Here is a 24272-nt window from a genome sequence, read left to right as displayed (position 1 = left end):
ACGAGTCTCATAGACTCGCTGATCATAGAGCGCACCCTGCAGGGGGCACGCAGGCCGCTCAAGCATGGGAGGACGTCCAGGGAGGCCCCCCCCGACAAATTAAGTCCGCGCTGCAGTGGTCTTTTGGCTATAATACAGACGGCACCTCTAAACCCCTCTAACTTTTTGGCCATCTTCCCTCCCAGCAGATCCCCCCCCCCCCCCCCCATTTAGGTGCAGCCCATCCCTTCTATAGAACTGGTGACCAACTGATACATCGACCCAGTTCTTCAGGATCCCAAACCCCTCCTTACTACACCAGCTTTTCAGACACTTTTTTACTTTCCTAATCTTTCTTTCTGGTGTGGCTTGAGGTACCGGTAGCATTCCTGAGAATGCCATCTTTGGAGGTCCTTTTCCTCAATTTAGCTCCTAAGTCCCTAAAATCATTCTTTAGGACACTCCATATCCCTCTGACTTTGTCATTGGTGTCAACGTGCACCGTGACAGCCGGGTCTTCCCCAGCCCCCCTCCCAGTAATCTGTCCACCAGATCCGTGATGTACCGAACCCGAGAGCCCGGTAGACAGCATACAGTTTGGCACTTTAGGTCTTTGTCACAGATTGCCCTCTCTGTCCTTCTAAGGATACCACTAGAATCAGTCTATCCTTCCCCTTCGCTTCTCCCCCCCACTCTTACTGAAGGAGTTCTTCCCCCGGCAGCTAGGAGAGTCACTCAGCTCCAGCAGTGCTGGTCCCTGACCGGTTTCACCAATGTCACTCAGTGGGGCGTACTTATTGGGATGCTCCAGCCCAGGATTGGCCTCCCTGGCACTTCCCCTTTTATCCTTCCCATCACCCATCTACTAGTTTCTAGTGCCTGCACCACGTTGTCTCCACCCGCCTCTGTGCTGGCCCCTGCCGGGTACGTTCCTGGATCTTCTTTAGTATCAAGGGTCTTCTCAGTGCTGACAGTTGCTTCCCTAGATTCAGAACCTGGGCTTCCAAGGAAACAATGTGCTTATATTTTGCACACCAAAAGTCGCATCTCTGCAGCTGCCGGGCATCGTACCTACTAATTTAATGAGGATTGGAGATTAACCCTGTCCAAATTACCTAACAACTAGCTTCCTGACACTAATACTCAACAATACAATACACAGGTACTCAACAAGAACATACAAAGGTACTTGCCGCCCACGTGCACTCTCAGACTATGTGCACTTACAGACTACATGCACTCGCAGTCCATGTGCACTCGCAGATCACGCACTTGCAGCCTACGGCACTCACAGTCCACGCGCACTCATAGACCATGTGCACTCGCAGTCCACGTGCACTTGTAAAATATGTATTTTACATATGAAGAATGATATGCAATTTTAATAAATCTATTAACCATGTTTACTTCATTTACCTTCATTGGCCTCTTTGAGCTCACCTCATTTAAAGTCCCACGGGCTAAATTTTGTTTTATTGTATTCAATTTGGGGATGGAGTCACTAGGAGCACCAGACCATTTTCTTTCCTTTTTTGAACTTTGCGGTCCTGGCGCCAATGTCACCTGACTCTGCGCTTATGCGTTATGTATCAAGTGACTTTATCAGAGGATCCTCCAACTATTATTTAGTTGAAGAATCATTTTAAAGTGCCTGCTGTACCATATTTTTATCAATGTATTTTAAATTCCAGGCGTTCTCCCTGGTGGATAACTGCATAGGAACCATATATTTAGCCTTCCTGGTGAATGACTGGTTATAGCAGCATTCCTGTGAAACTTATGGATTCTGTTGCCAACAGTTAGCATGATAACTGGTCACGCTGCATGGTACACCCTCTCATGGTCCCCTATTGCAATCAGGCAAAGAAGCTGAAAAGCCCTTTTTATTAATGTTGTTCTTGATGTGCTTCTCCATCCCCACATATCAGCAGCATGTCTGTATGGGGAGTCTCTGCTTGCAGTCGAATAACATGGCATATATCCTCAAAGTATCAGTGAGGTCAGGCTGTGTGGCATAATTTTCTTGCACATGACTGTTGGTGGGAACCTAACTCAAGTGTCCAGGCTGTGATGGGCTTCTCAGTGGCAAACAAGCTAGGGATACCCAATCCTGCACTGTGTGCAGTGTTGGGGTATCACACATACAACACTCAGTTTTTTTGTTAAAGGGGTTGTAAAGGTTTTTTTTATCATTTTAAATAACGAACATGTGACACTTGCCTCCTCTGTGCAAGGGTTTTGCACAGAAGAGCCCTGATCCTCCTCTTGTGGGGTCCCTCAGTGGAGATCCTGGCTCCTCCTCTTCTCCAGTGCCATCACGGAGACCCGCATTCCCTGGGTTAGGTTCTTAATGCATAGAATGCATTAAGGTGAAAAACCTTGAGGGTTTACAACCCCTTTAAAACAAGACATTCGTCTCTTCTGCTAACCACACACATTAACCACTTTATGACTAGGCCGTTTTTTGGATACGGCACGGCGTTGCTTTAACTGACAATTACGCATTTTCTAGTATGCTATACCCAAATAAAATTGATGTCCTTTACACATAACGCAGTAAAAAAAAAAAAAATGTAAAAAAATAGAATTTTTTCATCAATTTAGACCAATACGTATTCTGCTCCAATAAGCCTAAAGCGTATACAAACTATGGGGTATCATTATGGAATATTTATTTATTTTTTACTAGTAATGGCGGGGATCAGCGTTTTTTTTTAGCGGGAATGCAACATTTTGCGGACAAATCTGACACAAAGTGACACTTTTTGGGGACCAGTGAAGCCAATACAGTGCTAAAAAAAAAAGACAGAAAAGCAGTCAGCCTTGCTTACAACCGACCACCGTTCTGCCTCTCCTGAAAACGGTCTCTGGGAACTCGCTGATTGGCACCCGCTGACTGGCTCCCACTGTGTCCAATCAAAGTGGGAGCGGGTCACCGGCGGCATGCGTGTGCCCGCCTCAGACCCCATGCACAAAATCACGTACAGGTACGCTATTCACATACAGGAGGGCTGCCATGCCACAGTATATCTGTGCGGGGCAGTCAAGAAGTGGTTTAAGAATTCCAGGTATGCCATTTTTTTCGTAGGTCCATTGGTCTAGCTTGGACCAATGTGATTTTACATATGCCATACCTCTGGGATCCCACTAGAAGCTGGAAATCACTATAGTAGATACTGCTACTCCAGTGGTCTCCACTAGTTTCTGGGTCTTGTGTCAAGCAGCCACTCTGTTGCATTTTGAACACAGGAGGGAAACCACTCAGCACAGATGCCATTCAGTGAATGCTTTGCATTTTCTCAGCGAATGCAAAGCTTTCTCTGATTAGACTAGATGGAGATCATGCCCCACCTCTCCACCTCATCAAATTACAGAATGCTTTGCATTCATTGAGAAAATGCAAAACATTATCTGAATGGCGCCTGTGTGAGTGGTCGACCTCTTGTGTTCAGAACGCAGAAGGGCAACTGTTAGGCACAAGACCTGGAAGGTAGCAGAGATCACTGGAGTAGGGGTATCTACTACAGCAATTTTCAGGTTCTAGGATCCCAAAGGTATGGCATATGCATAATTACAAACTGGATGTAAACATTGGCATGCTCAGCACTGTCACTATATATATATCAGTTCACACATGTGCCCCACCCTTCCTTTTGCCTCGGGCTGGTCCAGTGTTTTTTTTTTTACAATCAGCACAAGGAGACCATAAGAGACAGAACACACAGAAGGAAGGTCCATGATATCACTGTGCACTTACGGGTCCACGTCCATGTGAAACGCGCCTGGTGGACTCAGAACGATGCAGTGACACGAAGACAAGCGCAGTGATTGTGAGTTAATAGCTGCAAAAGATGATTTGGTGAGCACATTGGGAGGGAGCCCAGTCTGGCATGTCTGCACTAAGCATTGGATGACCTTGCCCCGGCACTACCTGTATATATTTAATCTTTGCACTTAATGGGTTGCCTTCAGTTCAGCTTTAACTTTTATAGAACATGTAATTTAAACAAAATGTATAAACAAGCAGAAACAAAGGCTGAGGACAGTGGAGGGTAGGTAAAGGATAGTAGGGGTTGCAGAACATCAAATTATGGCCGGGGGGGGGGGGGTCGGCGCAAAAGAAAACTCAAGGGGGTTATTATAGTGCTTGTCACTTATTACCACTATCTCTAGTTTACCTCTTTTTATTTGAGTAGCAATACTGAATATTTGCAGAGCAGAATAAGGAATCTGAAAAGGATTCCCCATTCTTTTAGTCCCATGGGTTTTGGAGCACAGCTGTGAAGGCTGCTACAATTGCACTCATATTTATGCCTAATGTAACTCTATTGATTTTTACATAATACTCCAGCTTCCTTTTCCTTTTCTATTTCCTGTGCAAGTAATGAAATTGCTTTGTGAAATAATCTCTACTCTCTTCAGTGCACATAATAAAACACCTGTGAATGTTTCAACATCGTCTGCCTACAAAATATGAAAAACAGACGCTTATCACATTAAATTAAGTATTTAGTAAATGTTACCAGACACGTCTCCTTATTAATGAATACTTTGCAGTGGTGTGGAAATAATTGGAAAGAGATAAAACAAGAATGTGAGAAGGTTAATTACAGAACAAAGGTCCACCTTACAGTGTGACTTGAACTACTGAGCTGTACTGTGAAGGTGGCTTTGTGTCTGCGGCATTAATACTCATGAAGGTTCAATCATATTTTCAGCACACACCTCTATTATTAGGCCTCATTTTGTGATGCTCATAGGTAAAAATCGTCTATAGCAAAAGTTGCTAGCATACCATTACAGCTGAACAGCATGAAAGCTGTTTGACATCGAGGAATTAGTACTTCTGTCCACCCAGTCTTGAAATTTACACAGCATAGCCCCTGTTTAGCAGGCCAGAAGACCAGATTCTTCTGTCCTATAGGTAAGTAAGTTTTACAGGTCTTGTCCCTCTTCCAGCCTGAGAAGAGAAAGCAGAAGACTAAGGAGCTCATTCCTCTGTAACTGCTCTCTCCTATCAGCATATTCCTTTGTTAGAACATGAGCACTACAGCATAACTCCTTGTGCCACCTCTGCCTCCCCTAATCTGAGCCCTGCAAAAGGTTGATATGATGTAATTTAGTTTTTGATTTGTGCCTTTAATATCTGCTTGTATTTCAGCCGGGTAAACACCAGGCAAATTATGAATAAGCCTACCCGATAAGTAGTTCAAATTTTCATTCAGACATCTATTTATTGCACCACTTGACTCATTCCATCCTGTCTGTAATCTGGTGATCCTGGAACACTTTCAAACCTTTCGCTGATGTTGGAACAGTCTTTTTGTGGTTTCTTATACAGAAAGCCTGACGTAAAAAACGTTTCTCATCATCACAAGATTCCAATCTGCCATGGAGGCTTGAACGTGACTGGTGAGGGAGAAAGGTCAGACAGGAAGTTACACAGGAAGTACTCTTCTATGGATGCTCTACTGATCCCCCCATAGCCTTGGAGGACCCAAAAACACAAAACAGCAAAGTCACTACTAGTACTTTGCATTTTCACTCCACACATTCTCCCCTTAAGATATGATCTGGGGGAATAAGTAGGCAATAATAGATTTGCAGTAACAAATAATCACAAATGCCAGGGAAGGTATGTTAAGCAATTTTTAGGGAGTTGAGGAAGGGGATGTTTTCCTTCATGAGAAGGGGACTGGATCAGTGCAAAGTTCTTTCTGTTCATGCATGTATAAAAGTGACAGATCACTAATAAGTAGGAATGAAAGGATCTTCAGAATGCCTCTTGCAGGACTGCAGCCTCTTGCTGGTTATCATGCTATATATCTACCCTACCTGAGAAGTAGAGCTCTACACACTTTGCTTCCAGGGTAGTGCAGATCTAGGAAAGAGAAAGTCATTATTCTCTATGACTACACTGCATGCATGCGCTAGTCTCCACAGGTCACTGGGAGGGAATTGCTACCCCAGGTTTGTCCAACTGTACTCTAATTCCTGCTAATCTCTAGTATGTACTTACATTTTCAAATTTGATGATGAGGTTTGGCTGGATGATTGCAATTGAGGGTGGGCACTTCAATGAGATTTTCATCTGTCACAACAATTAGGCTTTCTGATCACTGAAGGCTTATTGATGGAATCAGTGCAGTATCATGACAACCCGAAGAATGTAACTCGGCTCCAATGCTAGCAAGTGCTTGCTCTCTGCTAATGGAACTCTTGCCAATGGCAGGCAGTTTTTCCATTGATGTGGTCCATGGATGAACTATATCCTCATATTTTCACTGATATTGTTCATTGTACAGTGTGCTACATGTGGGAAAGTATCTCATTCTTTTTCATCATAAAAAAAGCAAACACTTGGCACTTAACCAAACAAAAGTATATTTTTGTATGTATTAAATCTCTTATTATCATGTAAAACAATGTGTCAATATCTACATACACATTAAAAACAGTGTATCAATGTGTTAACAATCATGGTGCTCATGCAGCCTCCTATTTAATACACTGAGAAATCTTAAAAATATATATATAGATTTCAGAGGTGATGAAATTCTCAATTTCTTCATATAATAAAATACATAATAGTAAAAAAAACAAAAAAAAACAAACAGTCCCACTAAAAAAAGTGTGATAAAAGTAGGCGTCACAAAAAGTCCCCATGTGCAATTCAATCTCTTCATAAATCACCAATTAAAGTGCTCCACCCGATCCCCTTTGTGTGTTAAACTGAGATATTTTGCTGCACACGAATGTTTGACAAATACCGCTTGGGTGTATGCTAGTCATGATGTTTCATTGGGCTGCTGGAAGGTCTGTGTATTACAAACATTTCACCTACATATATTTCTCAAATATAAAAATGATCCCATAGTGCATTACTGTAATAAAAGTTTAAAATGTATTTAACCACTTAAGGACCGCCATATTGCCATTGTACGTCAGCACAATGGCACAGGCAGGCACAATCACGTACATCTACGTGATTGCCTTCCAGCGGGTGGGGGGTCCGATCGGACCCCCTCCCGCTGTTTACGGCGGTCCGATTCGGTCCAGGAGCGCTCTGTGATGAGGGGATGGCCGTTGGTTTTCGGCCACCCCCTCTGGATCGCTCCTGGCCAATGAGAAGCTTCCTCCCCTGTGTATTGTTTACACAGGAAGGAGGAAGTGATGTCATTCTCCTCGGGGCGGTCTTTTTGACCGGACTACGAGGAGAAGAGTAAAAGTAAGTGTGCACCAACACTACACTGACATGTAGGTACACACAGGCACACAAACCCCCCCGATCCCCCCCCCGCCCCCCCTCCCCCCCCAGTCACAGTGTCACTGATTGCATTGATCATTTCTTTACTGATCAATGCATTCAGTGTCAGTTGTGACAGTAAAAACTGTCAGGACAGTTAGTGTTAGGTCCAGGGTAGCCCCCTATCACCCCCCAATAAAGATTTAACCCCCTGATTGCCCCTAGAGTTAACCCTTTCACCCCCTTTTGCCAGTGTCACTAAGCGATCATTTTTCTGATCGCTGCATGTGTCGCTAGGTAGCTAGTTATTTTTTTAGGTTCACCGCCAGGTTTTTATATCGCTAGGTACCCCGATATACTACCCAATAATGGTTTTAACCCCCAGATTGCCGCTAGTTAACCCTTTCACCCCCTTTTGCCAGTGTCACTAAGCGATCGTTTTTCTGATCGCTGCATTAGTGTCGCTACAGTCGCTAGGTAGCTAGTTATTTTTTTAGGTTCACCGCCAGGTTTTTATAGCGCTAGGTACCCCGATATACTACCCAATAATGGTTTGAACCCCCTGATTGCCGCTAGTTAACCCTTTCACCCCCTTTTGCCAGTGTCACTAAGCGATCATTTTTCTGATCGCTGCATGTGTCGCTAGGTAGCTAGTTATTTTTTTAGGTTCACCGCCAGGTTTTTATATCGCTAGGTACCCCGATATACTACCCAATAATGGTTTTAACCCCCTGATTGCCGCTAGTTAACCCTTTCACCCCCTTTTGCCAGTGTCACTAAGCGATCGTTTTTCTGATTGCTGCATTAGTGTCGCTACAGTCGCTAGGTAGCTAGTTATTTTTTTAGGTTCACCGCCAGGTTTTTATAGCGCTAGGTACCCCGATATACTACCCAATAATGGTTTTAACCCCCTGATTTCCGCTAGTTAACCCTTTCACCCCCTTTTGCCAGTGTCACTAAGCGATAATTTTTCTGAACGCTGCATCAGTGTCGCTAGGTAGCTAGTTATTTTTTTAGGTTCACCGCTAGGTTTTTATAGCGCTAGGTACCCCGATATACTACCCAATAATGGTTTTAACCCCCTGATTGCTGCTAGTTAACCCTTTCACCCCCTTTCACCAGCGATCACAGTATAAGTGTCACTGGTGACGCTGGTTAGCCAGTTAGTTATTTAGGTTCCCCGTCAGGTTTTTATATAGCGCCAGGGACCCCCATATACTACCTAATAAAAATTTTAACCCTCTGATTGCCCCTAGTTAACCCTTTCACCACTGATCACCGTATAAGTGTTACGGGTGACTCTGGTTAGTTTGTTTTTTATAGCATTTTATATTCAAATCCGGAAGGCAGTGCTTGGTTTTCGGGGTCCCTACGTGGCTAGGCTCCCAAAAAGTCCCCCACATGTGGTATCCCCGTACTCGGGAGAAGCAGCAGAATTTATTTTGGGGTTTAATTTGACTTCTGCCCATAGCATGTGTGAGCAATATATCATTTAGTGACAACTTTGTGCAAAAAAAAAAAAGTTTGTAATATTCCCGCAACTTTTGGCAAAATATAAAATATTCCATGGACTCAACATGCCTCTCAGTAAATAGCTTGGGGTGTCTACTTTCCAAAATGGGGTCATTTGGGGGGGTTTTGTGCTATTTTGGCATTTTATGGCCTTCGAAACTGTGATAGGTAGTGAGGAGTTAAATCAAAAATTTGCACCCTTAGAAATCCTGAAGGTGGTGATTGGTTTTCGGGGTGCCATGCGCGACTAGACTCCCAAAAAGTCCCACACATGTGGTATCCCCGTACTCGGGAGAAGCAGCAGAATGTATTTTGGGGTGTCATTTCACATATGCCCATAGCATGTGTGAGCAATATATCATTTAGTGACAACTTGGTGCAAAAAAAAAAAAGTTTGTAATATTCCCGCAACTTGTGGCAAAATATAAAATATTCCATGGACTCAACATGCCTCTCAGTAAATAGCTTGGTGTGTCTACTTTCCAAAATGGGGTCATTTTGGGGGGTTTTGTGCTATTTTGGCATTTTATGGCCTTCGAAACTGTGATAGGTAGTGAGGAGTTAAATCAAAAATTTGCACCCTTAGAAATCCTGAAGGTGGTGATTGGTTTTCGGGGTGCCGTGCGCGACTAGACTCCCAAAAAGTCCCACACACGTGGTATCCCCATACTCGGGAGAAGTAGCGGAATATATTTTGGGGTGCAATTCCACATATAACCATGGCATGTGTGAGCAATATATCATTTAGTGACAACTTTTTGTAAAAAAATTTTTTATTTTTTTTTGTCATTATTCAATCCCTTAGGACAAAAAAAATAAATATTCAATGGGCTCAACATACCCATCAGCAATTTCCTTGGGGTGTCTACTTTCCAAAATGGGGTCATTTGGGGGGGATTTGTACTGCCCTGCCATTTTAGCACCTCAAGAAATGAGATCGGCAGTCATAAATTAAAAGCTGTGTAAATTCCAGAAAATGTACTCTAGTTTGTAGACGCTATAACTTTTGCGCAAACCAAAAAATATACGCTTATTGACATTTTTTTTACTAAAGACATGTGGCTGAATAAATTTTGCCCTCAATGTATGACTAAAATTTAGTTTATTCGATTTTTCTTATAACAAAAAGAAGAAAATATATTTTTTTTTCAAAATTTTCGCTCTTTTTCCATTTATATCGCAAAAAAAAAAAAATCGCAGAGGCAATCAAATACCATCAAAAGAAAGCTCTATTTGTGGGAAGAAAAGGACGCAAATTTCGTTTGGGTGCAATATTGCATGACCGCGCAATTACCAGTTAAAGCAGCGCAGTGCGAAATTGCAAAAAGACCTCTGGTCCTTAAGGTGTTTATTGGTCCGGAGCTGAAGTGGTTAAAATCCTACTCAAGTTAGAAATACAAGCATGTCTTATCACAAGATCACGTAAAACTCCTTAAACACCCCCCCCCCATGAGTTGGTGTCACGGCTTCTCACCCAACACCAGATACCTCTGGGCTCAGTCACTGCCGGGATGGTGCGTGACGTCACAGATAGTCGCTGTGTGGCTGCACCCTGACGCAGTGTTTCACCCATTGACTTCTTCAAAAGGGCCCTTTTTCCAGCGGGACTGTTTTTTTCCCCCTTTTATGTATTTTATTATATGAAGAAATTGAGACCCTTAGCGCTTCTGAAATATATATATATATATATATAATTTAAGATTTCTCAATGTATTAGAATATATATATCAGGGGTCCTCAAACTACGGCCCTCCAGTTGTTCAGGAACTACAATTCCCATCATGCCTTATCATGTCTGTGAATGTCAGAGTTTTACAATGCCTCATGGGATGTGTAGTTTCGCAACAGCTGGAGGGCAGTAGTTTGAGGATCCCTGATATATATACACACACACACACACACACACACACACACACATTTTAATAGAAAAATATATATCCCTTCATGTTGCATGAGTGCAAATTGAATTAACACAGAGATTAAAGCAGATCTATATTGATTTATTAAAGTGGAAGTAAACCCATCGATTTACTAGTTTAAAAAAAAACAGTTACATTACCAGCATGCCGGAAATGATAACTGTCACATTGGTTGTGCTCTCAACCAAACTGTCAAATCATCCAATGGTTGGTGTCATAACTCATCACATGTGTAGCATCGTGACAGTTGAAGTTTAAACAGAGGCCAAGATGGCAGCTTCCTTGGCTGAAAATGATAAAAGGGTTTACTTCCACTTTAAATAATTACATTTATTTTTTTAATACAAGCAGTGCTGTGTAAATCTAAGAACTGGACAGACAGAAATACAAATGGCAAGTAAAACAGCTTCCTTATGTGTATTTCACTTGTGGATTTAGTTGTTTCCCTTGAATTCAGCTATAACATGTCAGTATTTTATTGTTCTGTTAAATAAGAATGAACAATGTTTATGTGCAACTTTTTCCAGGGCACAGTAAACGTTTTTATCTCTCTGCGTTAAGCACATGACATTAGATATTTCTTTACGAGTTACAAGTATATGTGCAATAACGTTAAATGTCTCTACCACAAATTGAATTAAATGTAAAATCAGTGCAGAATACCCGTTTATAAGGCAAAATAAAAGAGAACAAAGAAGCTGCTCCGAGTCTGTGACACATTTATGTAACTTGTTAAACAACAGCAGCATTGATAAGTGTGGACAATAAAAACTTCAGCATTGTAAAAAGAACGCCTTTCCCTGGAAACATCCATAATGTGCGCCTTTGGAGTACTGGTTTAACGGCGAAGGGGAAAAAAAAAGCCTTGTGCTCCCCCTGTTGAATGCTATACAAACTACCAGGCATTTGTCACCTGTGACAATGAAATTGCCGCTATAAGGATTTAGTGTTAGATAGTCAAGGCTTTAAAAAAAAAAAAAAAAGTACCAATAAAAACAAATAAGGGCATCCCTGTGTTTATAGTACGATGAAGTGTACACTATGCAGGTATTACACTGTTGTACTGGCTTCCAATAGGAGACATTTCACATAGTCCGCAGTCTCACTTACTACATAGTCTCCACATCTCAGGTGCTGGCTCCGCTCATCTCCATTATCAACCTTACCAGCAACAGGAATGCCACACACTGAGATATACAACGCATCAGAACTTGTCCCTGCTGACTACATTTGTATCTTGGTATGCAGTGTTCTTGTTGCTGGCTTTTAATATTCACATTTCCATATGGATACACAATTTTCCAAGTGTAATACACAGAATGCCACCAGTTCAGCTCACCTTAAAGTGTATGTCAAGGCCAAAGAAAAACAAATTGTATATAGTACATTAATACAGTCACATCTTGTTTTATTCCTTTAACCCCTTACCTCCCTTCCCAGTGGCCCTTTAGGGTGGGTCCCAATGCTGAAAGGTGGAATGGACTTCATTGGTCACTGTGATTGGATGTCCCAGTGGTCACTTAGAGACCAGGGGCAGTCTGTGACAGCTCAGTCACTGTTGTGAGAGCAGTGATTGCACTCTGAGCACAGAAACCTTGGTCCCCATGGACACATGCGTGCAACTTGTAGGCATGAAGGCCCATCTTCCCTACTGTTGCACATATGCTTTACGTGGTTAAAGAGGTCAAAGGCTTCGCAAGTACAGTGCAATACCAAATTTGGCAGAAATGGATAAGAATGCAAACCTCCTTCACTTGGAATTCTTGCTAGCCTATGGAGTCTCTATCTGTTGAGTTCCAGCAATGGAAAGAGGCCACTAGGTTTCTGAAGTGGATGCAATGAATACAAATTGATTTGCTCAAAATAGATAACACTTAAAGTGGCACATAAATCCATCTGACCAGAATGGACACAGTTTCTTTACATTTGGCAACGCTGGCACTGTCCCTGGTATGTTTGTCCAGTCGCTCCTGGCCACAGGCATAGTGTCTAGTATACTCACGCTCCCTAGTAAACTCCATCAGTTGCTCCTGGCACGCTTGGTTGCCAACTATGCTTGTTAAGTCTCTCACTGCTGGGCACAACCACTCCAGGTGCACTCAAATGGTAAATTCTGTTGCGGTGAGCCCTTTTGGGTACAGCAACTCCAAGTATGTGCTTTTTATGAAACTGCTCCTCCTAGTCCCCGCAGCAGGGCACATCCAAGCACCACTTTTTATTGCCTTCATCAGATCCTTAGTCACCTAGCGGTTTATGTTGGTGATCCTATCACATCTTGCTACATCTGCCAGTACCTGGGGCAGGACACAGTTGAAATCCCCATGTGAGAGTTCCTGGTTAATTATGTTCAATACTAAAATAAAAAATGCTGATTTTGTTTTTAATCTAGGTAAATATTCACATGACACAAACAACATTTTTTTCCATCCGTAGCCATTAGCTTCAAAACAGCAAAAGTTTTCTAGAGGCAAATTCACAGTTTATGCCACTAAACAGACCTGGATAGCGGGAAGAATCAGAAAATGGACACTGTCTTTTCATCTTTTCTATAGATGGGGCTGCCTAGAAAAGAAGTCTGGGGTTGCCTAGACTAAGCAGTCATATGTAGAAAGCTAACAAGCATATAGGTTGTGCACCTGTGTTACTTTGAAAAATAATTAAATTTATAGTACTTTGTAAAATAAAGAATTTTACAAATAATTAGATTTTTTTTTATAACAGTTTATGAACGTTCAGAAAAATGAAATAGGCCATGAACTATTACAAATTCTTTTTAAATATAAACAGTAATTAACCGATTACTGACCAGCGCACGAAGATGTACGTCGGCACAATGGCATGGCTACGCAAATGGGTGTACCTGTATGTCCCCTTTAAAACGCGGCATTGTGAGTGTGCCCGCGTGTCCCACAGACTCTATGTCCACCGGGGGCCTGCAATCGTGACATGGAGCGGCAGAACGGGGAGATGCCTGTTCTGCCTAGCAACATGACAGGGATCTACTGCTCCCTGTCATCGGGAGCAGTGACCTCTGTCATGTTATAGTGAGACCTCCCCCCCGTTAGAATCACTCCCTAGGACACACTTAACCCCTTGATCGCCCCCTAGTGTTTAACCCCTTCCCTGCCAGTGTAATTTACACAGTAATCAGTGCATTTTTATAGCACTTATCGCTGGATAAATGTCACTGGTCCCAAAATAGTGTAAAAAGTGTCCGATGTGTCTGCCGCAATGTTGCAGTCACGATAAAAATCGCTATAACTTTTGCGCAAACCACTCAATATATACTTATTTAGATTTTTTTCCACCAAAAATATGCAGAAGAGTACATATCTGCCTAAACTAAGAAAGAATTTTTTTAAAATATTTTTTTGGGGGATATTATAGCAAAAAGTAAAAAATTATTGCTTTTTTTTCAAAATTGTCGCTATTTTTTTTGTTTATAGCGCAAAAAATAAAAACTGCAGAGGTAATCAAATACCACAAAAAGAAAGCTCTACTTGTGGGGAAAACAAAGGACAAAGCTGCAAAGCCAGAATCATTTTGCTGTAGTCCCAGTCACCGATTCCCTGTCTGACCTGTCTTGCTGCATTTCTTCATAGTAACAAGCAAATGAAGAACACAGGGTAGAAAGAAGGCCTCAATACAAGATCTGGAACTCAAGTATAGAAAACACATAAATTCAGCTTGCCATTATCTACCAACAGCTGTAATAAGTTTGTGATGTACTGATGCTGGCATACTACACGTGTTGCCCAACCAGGCCATAGCGGATGTGAGGTGCAGAGTTTATGGTTTGCTCTGATCCTAATGGCCATGTCAGGTAAGCAATCCCAACAGATGACGTACTTTCTCCTATTGAGTCACTTCCTCACTAGCCAGACAACCAACAAGAGTAAGCGATTCCCTTGCCTTGGCAATTCTGTTGCTGGCTCACCTCTCTGACATTTTACGAATGCTTGTAAGTGCATTAGTGGTTTGCGCCCTTGCACCTTGTAGCACTGGTTGCACGTTCTCCCTGTGGGTGTGCTCTGGGTACTCCCGTTTCCTCCCACACTCCAAAGACATGTTGGTAGGTTAATTGGTCTTAGTATGTATTTGTATGCACGTTAGATTGTAAGCTCCTTGAGGGCAGAACTCATGTTAAATATGTAAAGAGCTACGTATATTGTTGGAGATATAAAAAAATTGTCATAAAAAACAATATCATAAAACAAAATTTCACCCTGCATTAAGTATCCATTTGTGCCTTAGACAACTGATTTTTTTTTACTTTCCTCCATCATTTCCTTATGAGATGAGCAGTTCTGACAGAAGAACTAGGAGTATGTTAAAATGCTTTATGGATTGCCAAGTGAAAGGCAATTAAGTAACAAAATGTGTAATCCGAGCACATTAAGTGATGAATAGCCCACGCGGATGAGTTCTTAGATAAATGATCTCACTTTATCACTGCATGAATTATTTCATTCCCTCTCAGCAACAGACACCACAAATAAGGAAGAGGAGGGGCACTGAAGACCTCATAGGAGCGGGTGCCCATTCTATGATCTGCACAGCTCTCGTATTGTAGCTAAAAATATGAACACAGCATAATAAAATCTGCCTGATTTGTCCAAGACAGACCTCATCTACACACATGTCCAAAGCTATCTGTAATTCTAATTCTGGCCTCTCCTCTGATGCCGGCTTAATGACACACTATCTAATGATTACTGCATCACGGCCGGATAAAGGATTGTGGAAACATCTGTCTGTACAATACAAGATGGTTTGTTTTTGTCTGTATTGTATTATACCCTATGTGAGAATAGTAAAGCAACTGTCAGGCAAAAATGACTGCTTCTCCTATATGAAGTGCATGCTGCCACGTAATAGATACACATGGAAGGAATTTCTGAAGCAAAGCTACTGATAGCCCAAGTCTGATTACTCATTGAAGAAAAATGATTCAGTGGTGTATGCACAAGGTGTGACAGATCCAGATGACAACACATAGCTAAAGGAAATGGTTCAAAGATTAGGAAAGAAAATTGTACATGACGGAATGTTACTTGTCAAATCAAATACAAATGGTCAGAGCTCAGGCAGAATGTAGAATACAAAATCCATTTAAATGGTTGAAGCATGCTCAGCATGTGTTTAAAGAATTAGGACCTCAAATCCATCAAAATACCTTATGCTAAAAGATTATTCTTTTTTTTTTTTTTAGCTAAAAAAAAACATTTTATGCTAAAAGGAGAATTGTATTTAAAGAGAATATACAGTTTTAATATATTTGTTTTCCAGACAAAAAAAAAAAAAAAAAGTTAAGGTATTTAAACTGAAGAACAAAAATGTACAACCAATACTGCAGCTTTCCAGTATTTCTAGAATAGTCGCTGCACGCATTTTCTTTTTTAAAAGAGAAATATGGCCAAAGCTTTTTTTCCTGCTCTTCTCTTGTAAGTCATAGGATTGCACTTACTTTTGGCTCTCCTGTGACCCAAAATTAGCCAACAGCAAAGTCTGCTGTCAGCTGACATCACAGAGCTCCTCCAGACTCTGGAAGGACCCCCAACCATATTGTTGGTATTTGCCCAGCTGCCTGATTGACAGCTGGCTGTGGTTCTCAAAAGGTGGCTGAGAGAGCTGATCCAGATGTGCCCCCCTCCATCTTCATCTGCCTGTGCTGGCGGAGCAGAGAACGGTGACTGACAGTCATTGCTCTCCACTCCGAGAAGACTGAGAGTGATCAGTGGCCATGTGATAGCTCAGTTCTCAGGCTTGGAGCCACTGGAATGAGTGAACTAAAGCCCCATACACACTATCAGATTTTCTGCTGATTTTTTTCCTTCAGATTTACTAAAACCATATAATATGAGGTCATACCTTAGGAGTTTCAATTTGATTGCAATAAGGCAGGCCCTTGCACTGCATGGTTTTGGTAAATTTGAAGGAAAAAAAAAAAGCAGAAAATCTGATAATGTATATGGGGCTTAAAATGGTTGTAAACCCTCCCCCACAACTTTGTCCCATGTAAATCAGCATAAAAAACCCTAATGAACACTGCTTGTAGATATCTCCTTACTTGCTTAGTATTGTTGTAATCCTTTTTGTTCTTTAGAATGACGTCACTGAGCATGCCCAGGTCTCCCCTGATTTACAGCACACTCTCTATGTGCTTGTGTATCTGTTATCAGAACTTCCTATGGCACACCACTGATATCCCAGGAGACTTCATAATCACTCAGAGCTTCCTCCTACACCCCATGTGACCATGTGACATCACATGCAGTGCAAACCTGGCCATTACTCCAATCTTTTCAGCTGAAGCTGATAGGACTCACACAGGCAAACACTAGATAATCAGCACAAGTAAATCCTACGAAATAAAACAAGTCAGCTATGAACAGGAAAGCAGGGTTGCCATAGAAACATTGGATTGAGAAGGAGGCTTGATTAACAGTACAGGAAGTGCTCAATGTAAGAGCAGTAATACACTCCACTGTGGACTCAGACAACAATACTTAAGATGGTGCTGCCTAACCCCTGGAAACAAGTTTTTTAAAGTTTCTTTAAACAGTAAGTAATATACAATTTGGGCTGGATTACAGTGGTTATAGTTTGATCATTACTTATTATAATGGACTAAATGAAAAGAAGCATCAGAGTGGGAGAGTTTACTTCCTCTTTAAATGTTTGACACGCTTAGCACTAAAGAGCATTTAAACATGTTTAGGCATGTCAAGTGATTTTTGGCGTTGGAACACTCTTCTCCTGAACGCGCTGGCCCTGGCCTTTTTCTGCCTCTAAACTCCTATGTGCGCCTAGTAGACTAACATTGAGGGCGTTTAAAAAAAACGAAAAGCAGTTTTAAAATGTTCTGTATACATGAAGTCTAAAGCTTGCTATACAATAAATGTATTTCAGCCAGTTCTTGATGAACTGGCTGAAATTTGCTTTGCGGATCACCCTGCTGACACCCGCTCCCATCCGACATCCTTAGGTTGAAAATTCAAAGGAGTAGGGTGGAAAATTGTTGACTAAACAGCAGCTGCATCCAATCAAATGCAGCTGCTGTTCAGACATTCAGCATATAATAGCTGGCACTACACATTCATCAATGCGTGTTATATAACATGGATGGAGAAATGTGCTAGATTTTTTTTCTTTTGCATTAAGGTGAAAAACCTCCTGTGATGCAGCAGCCCCCCAGAGCCTCTCTTTTACTTACCTGAGCCCAGTCTTTCCCACGACGGGGACAAGCACCCCAGCCGCATCCGGTGTCTCGGGTCCTGATTGGATAGATTGATAGCAGCGTAGCCATTGGTTCCCGATGCGGTAAATCAAATCCAATTATGCGGTGGCCGGGGCCAAGTCCTGCCATCTGTGTCAATAGACGCAGCAGCAGGAAACGGAAGCTCGCCCCCATGAGTTCCCTGAGGGACAGTGGCTCTCCAACGGGACACTTGAGAAGAGGAGGAGCCAGGAACTCCACTGAGGGACCCCAGAAGAAGAGGATCGGGGCCATTCTGTGCATAACAAACTGCACAGAGGAGGTAAGTATGACTTATTTTTTTTTAAACAAAGCTTTAGTTATCTTTAAACGTTATTAGCCTTCCCAGCTATCTTGTGCGATGTACGAACCCCGAGTTGAAGTTCGCACCCCCCTTCCTTCCCCCCACAGCCTTCACACATCACAGGTCTCAGGAGACTGCAGGACCATTCATGGGATGCAGCTCGGGCATGTGCAGTGGGCAGCTGGCTGTGAAGTAGCAAGGAGTCACAGTTGGCCGCTGCTGCCGGCTGGACCTGAACACCAGCAAACAGCTGGGTCGGGTGGGGACATCGTTGGATCCTGGGACAGGTATTTTATTTATTTTTTTAAGTTGGCAGCTACAGTATTTTTAGCTGCTGACTTATTTTTTTGTTTACAGGGTGAAGATCCTCTTTAGGTATCCTGAAAATTGTTAACCAAACACTGAACCCTAAGACCTCATACACACTATTAGATTTTCTGCAGATTTTTGTCTTCAGATTTACCAAAATCATGTAGTGCAAGGGCCTGCCTGATTGCATACAAATTGAAACTCTTAAAGCAGAGTTCTGCTTAAAAAATAAAAAAAAATAAAAGTCAGCATCTACAAATACTGCAGCTGCTGACTTTTAATAATTGGACACTTACCTGTCCCAGGGTCCAGCCATGTGGCACCGGCATTGCCACTGTGGGCAAGCATAGCGCATACGCAAGCCACGAGGCATGCTGTGACTGGCCCGGCAATCCTCTTGGACCTGCGACGTGTCCCAGATGATTGCTGAGAGGGAGGGGGAGAGGTGAACTTACTTCCAGTGCCGCTGTCCCCCGGGAGGAAGTGAGAGCTGGAACCCTCTAAAAAAAAAAAAGAGAGTTTCCACCCCCCCCCCCCCCCCAAAAAAAAAAATGACATGCCATTTGGCATGTCAGGGTGTCACCTGCCCTTAAAGTGGAACTTCCATTTTTGGGTGAAACTCCACTTTACGGTTTGACCTCCTATTATATGGTTTTGGTAAATCTGAAGACAAAAATATGCAGAAAATCTAATAGTGTGTATGAGGCTTAAGCCTAGTACACATGGGCCAAATGGCGGACGGCATCAGCACGCTCAGTAGAAACCGGCCTACATTTGGCGTGTGTGTACTGAAGCTGGTCCAAAAGAAGTAGGAGGAGAGAACGGTGGATAGTTAGTACAGCAGCTCCTTCTGAGCTGTCAGTTTTTTTTTTTTCAGTCAACCTGCTAGGTTGAACAAAATAAAGCTAGTAGTGTGTACTAGCCTTAACACTTGTTATCAGGCTGTAAATTCTGGAGACTTTTGTAATGTAATCTAGGAACATTTCCAGGGGCGACCTATAAGAATGTCTCTGGAAATACAGGGCATTTAATAACTTATAAGGCCAAATAAAACTGATTCTATTGCCTAGTTGACGAGAGACTAAAAAAAATGCTAATCTGAAACACGGAGGATTTATTTTATTTTTTACTTTGAAGTTGTGTAACATTAACAACTGAAACATTTTAGCACATTTTTTTTTTTTTTTTATACAAGTCAATGTTTCCAGACAGTTGGGTGCTTTCCACATTTCTTACATCTTAATTCCTTTTAGTGAACTTTAAAAATATACTAATCAACTTTAGTTATGGAAATTTACAGTAGGACAGAATGATTCACTTAACTTATCATATTTATAATCAAAAACAGATGGATGAGATAGGACAAGGAAGAGCAGTGATAAAAAAAAATTCGAGGAGGATTACTGGGGGCCGCTGCAAATTGGAAATAAAGAAAAACAATGTGTAATTTCTAAGATTTAACTCTATCTGTAAAAATGAGATGAATGTTCTAATACATTCAAAGATCAACATAATGACTTTTTAACAGCAAAACAAGCTGCCTTATGGAGCTCAATAACTACCAGGAGGAAAAGATCTGTATAGTCTTTCTTTCTTGGAAAGAAAATCACAGCGGGCTCAGTTGCCAGAGCTACAACATGTCAGGATATTTACCATGATGATTGTTATTTTCAGACATGTGACTGTCACTTTCAGCTCTCACTGCGCAAAATAGTGATTGTTATGGCAATTAATAAATGCCTTTTTAGTGTGATGGGTAGGTCACTGTATGTTGGGCTATTTAAAGAGGAAGTAAACCCTGATGGGGCTGTAGATAGCGGTGCCTGTGTTTTGGCAAATATCCATGTAGGTTTAGGAGATATTTCTTGGACCTACAGGTAAGCCTTAATCTAGGCTTACCTGTAGGTCAAAGTGGTTTGTAAGGGTTTACAACCACTTTAACACACAAGCAGCATATATTCAAACAAAATGCAACACTCCACTTTCGTGCCCATAAAGACATGGCTGAGCGAGTTTAAGGTGGAGAAACTTGACTGGTCTGCACAGAGTCCTGACCTCAACCCGACAGAACACCTTTGGGATGAATTAGAATGGAGACTGCGAGCCAGGCATTCTCGTTCAACATCAGTGCCTGACCTCACAAATGTGCTTCTGGAAGAAAGATCAAACATTCCCATAGACACACTCCTAAACCTTGTAGGCAGCCTTCCCAGAAGAGTTGAGTCTGTTTTAGCTGCAAAGGGTGGGCCAACTCAGTGTGGAACCCTACAGTCTAAAACTGGTATGCCATTAAAGTTCATGTGTGTGTAAAGGCATGTGTCCCAATACTTTTGGTAATATAGTGTATATATTTAATGTTGTGCTTCTAGGCACTCTCACTTCACAGTGTGCAGGGATCACTATATAATAAAACTGCTCAATGCCTTTCTTTTCTTGCAGGGAACTGGCATTTTTATGTCTTTAGTGACCTGACAAGGTCTTCTAAGTCCACCTAAAGACAAGAATAGATAACAGTCAGATAGACACTACCACTTCCATTTCTCTGTTACATTGTTGTGCCAGGTGTCCAAATATGACTGTGCAGCCCAATGGGCACCAGAGAGACCCGATCTCTGTATTACAATTCTGTATGTGGAAACTTGCTTTGAAGAGTGTGGCTTTTGCTCAACTTTTCTTTTGAAAAAACAACAGACTTTCTAGCTGGATAACCAGGTGAAAATAAAGGAAAGAAAGCCTAAAAATGAAAACAAATGCAGCCACATCTAAGAACTGTTAAGCTGCAATGTATCACATTTTTTACCTTTTAGGTTTAATTCTGCTTTGAGCCAAAAATAATTATAAGCTGTTCTAACTTAACATTCTTTGTTTTCCAAATTAAAGATATTTAGTTAGAAAAACTTTGGGAGAGTCATGTGAATTTAGAATTTTATGTGCTAACAAAACAGTGCCTTATTTTTACAGGTAATTATATAGCACTGAAAATTCTACGCAGCACCACACATACTTTCACATTAGTCCCTACCCCTTACAGTCTAACGGTCCCTATGCTTCATACATACACCAATAAACCGAGCAGCAATGTGTTTGATGTGTGGAAGGAGACCCACACAATGACACATGCAAACTCAATGCAGAGCGTGTCCTTGCCGGGATTGGAGCGAATACCTCCACTGCAGCAAGCCACTAATAAGCCGCTTAGTATTATTTTTTATTTATCAGAAAGAGCCTTAATTTGTCCTAAATCTGATATTCTAAGGCCCCTTTCACATGAGTGGACAGTTTTTTTTAGGTGGATCTGAACGGACACTCCATGCAGGTCTATGAAGTGACGGATGTCTTCGGTGACATGACTACTGACATCCGATCTGCTCCGATCCGCTAAATTCACACGGATGGAAACCTTATTTTCCATCAGTCTGGCGGATCGGATGAAAGCGGACAGGCGGTCTGTTTTTATTAGATCCAAGGAGAGTGGAGCTCTGACAGGTCCGTCTCTGCACAGTGAGTGGAGATGGACCTGTCATCCGCCGGCTCAGCGGGGATCAACGGAGCAATCCCCACTGAGCAAATGCATCTGTGCAAAAACATCTCCCACATAGGGATTCAGAACCATAACTATCAATGAATGGCCCTGCCACTAACACTAAGCCCCCCGTTCACACCAATGCTACCTGTTATGCAATTTGACAGTTCCAAATAGCATGACAAGTCGCACCCTATTGTCGCCAATGGAACCCTTCAAATCAGAGAGACTCTGACTCGCTGATTTGAAAAAAGGTTCCTGAACAATTTTTTGCGATTTCAGGTGAAACTTGCATAGACATCTGTGCATGAAGTAGCACAGATGCCAGCCAAGTAGCACCTGAAATCGTACTTGACCTGCTACTTTGAAATTGTGTTACTCCAAGTGAAGTAGCACAATTTCAAAGTAGCATTCAATGTTTTTTCCTAAACTCCAAATTTAAACCTCACCTATTCCCAACCCCCCACCCTAAATTTTATTGTAACCCCTTAAAGTGTTATTAAACCCAGGACCCTGCAGTCACTATATCTGGTCTCCCACAGTACACAGAACATGGAAATGCAATAATTTTAGTAAATATAAACTGATAAAAACCTTTTCTCATTAGCAGTACAGTATATAGCAGCCTTGTGACAGTTCCTAGTAAACTTTGTAGGAGGAGTTTTCCTTCTCCACTGACCCTCTGTCTGGACAGTGCTGATTGGGCCTGTGCTGATCATTCACCCTCCCAAGAAAAAATAAAAACTCTCTAGGAATACACACCAAACAGAGTATGCGTATATTGTGTGTACCTGAGTATTGGGAGTACAGTAATACCTTGGATTGCGAGTAATGAGGTTAACGAGCGTTTCGCAATACGAGCTATCACTTTAAAAAAAATCCTGACTCGGTTTGCGAGTGCTGTCTCGCAAAACGAGCAGGATTCAAGCCTCTGCGGTGTGCAGTACCGCATTTGGCCAGAGGTGGGGTGGGGGCGCCGATGACACTCGGAAATACTCCGTTCCCGAGTGTTTCCAAACCTCTCTGAGCATTTCCGAGTCCATCCGAGCAGTCTCCGAGTATTTCCAAGTCTTTCCGATGGCCCCCCACCTCTGGCCAAATGCGGTACTGCATACAATAGAAGTCAATGTGGAACTAATTATCTTTGTTTCCATTGACTTCTATGGGGAAACTCACTTTGATATGCAAGTGCTTTGGATTACAAGCATTCTCCTGGAAGGGATTATGCTCGTAATCCAAGGTTGTCTATTGGGAGTACCTGTCAGTACACATGGACTGTCAGTACACATGGGCTGCGAGTGCACGTGGGCTGCGAGTGCACGTGGGCTGCGAGTGCATGTGGGCTGCGAGTGCACGCAGAAGGTGAGTACGCGTGGGCTGTGAGTGCGCGTGGACTGTGAGTGGACGGGGACTGCAAGCACACGTTGGGCGCGAGTGCACATGGACTGCGAGTCACTTGGGCTGCGAGTACTTGTGTATTGTTGAGTATTAGTGTCAGGAAGCTAGTTTGGCCAGGGTATAATCCTCAATCCTCATTAAATTAGTAGGTACGATGCCAGGCGGGTGTGGAGATGTGACCCGGTGTACATCTTGTGGCATGTATGCGTTCCTTGATCATCTGATCAAGGGTGAATACTGTTGTGCAAAATGTAAGCACATGGTTTCCCTGAAAGCCCAGGTTTAGAATCTAGGGAAGCAACTGTCAGCACCAAGAAGACCCTCCATACTAAGGGAGAGCTGGGAACCTACCCAGCAGGTGCTAGCAGGGGCTAGCACAGAGGTGGGTGGAGACAAAGAGGTGCAGGCACTAGAAAAGAGTAGATGGGTGACAGTTAGGAAGGTTAGAGGGGAAAGTGCCAAGGAGACCTATCCTGGGCTGGAACATCCCAATAAGTACGCTCCATTGAGTGACATTAGTGAAACTAGTCAGGGACCAGAACTAGCGGAGCTGAGGGACTCACCGAGCTGCCAGGGGAAGAACTCCTCCAGTAAGAGTGGGGGGGGGGGGAAGCAAAGGGAAATGGCACCCCCATGCATCTCAGCCCACTTTGAGAGTTTCCCTTGTGGCCGTGTTTTTAAAAAGGTGCATGAACTTTTTTGTGTGTTTCACGCAGCACAGCACGCAAATGAACGGGTTGCCATGCCCGAACAAACGCTGGAGGCCCGGCCTGTACTAGTGTGCACAGAGCCTTAGAGCGGTTTCACACCACATGCAGTGCCGG

The 24272-nt window shown here is 42.5% G+C and overlaps 1 protein-coding gene across 5 annotated transcripts in view; it reads right to left on the bottom strand.

Annotated features, from left to right (window-relative positions):
- Positions 1-24272, bottom strand: part of MBP (myelin basic protein) — a 308046-nt gene that overhangs the window by 130475 nt on the left and 153299 nt on the right. The gene's annotated exons all lie outside the window — the stretch shown is intronic.

This window comes from Lithobates pipiens, unplaced genomic scaffold (assembly GCF_037356315.1).
Source record: "Lithobates pipiens isolate NorthernLeopardFrog02 unplaced genomic scaffold, aLitPip1_a1.2 Scaffold_19, whole genome shotgun sequence".
Taxonomy (NCBI): domain Eukaryota; kingdom Metazoa; phylum Chordata; class Amphibia; order Anura; family Ranidae; genus Lithobates; species Lithobates pipiens.
Note: the sequence above shows the minus strand (reverse complement) of the source record. Positions and strands in the feature narration are given on the sequence as shown.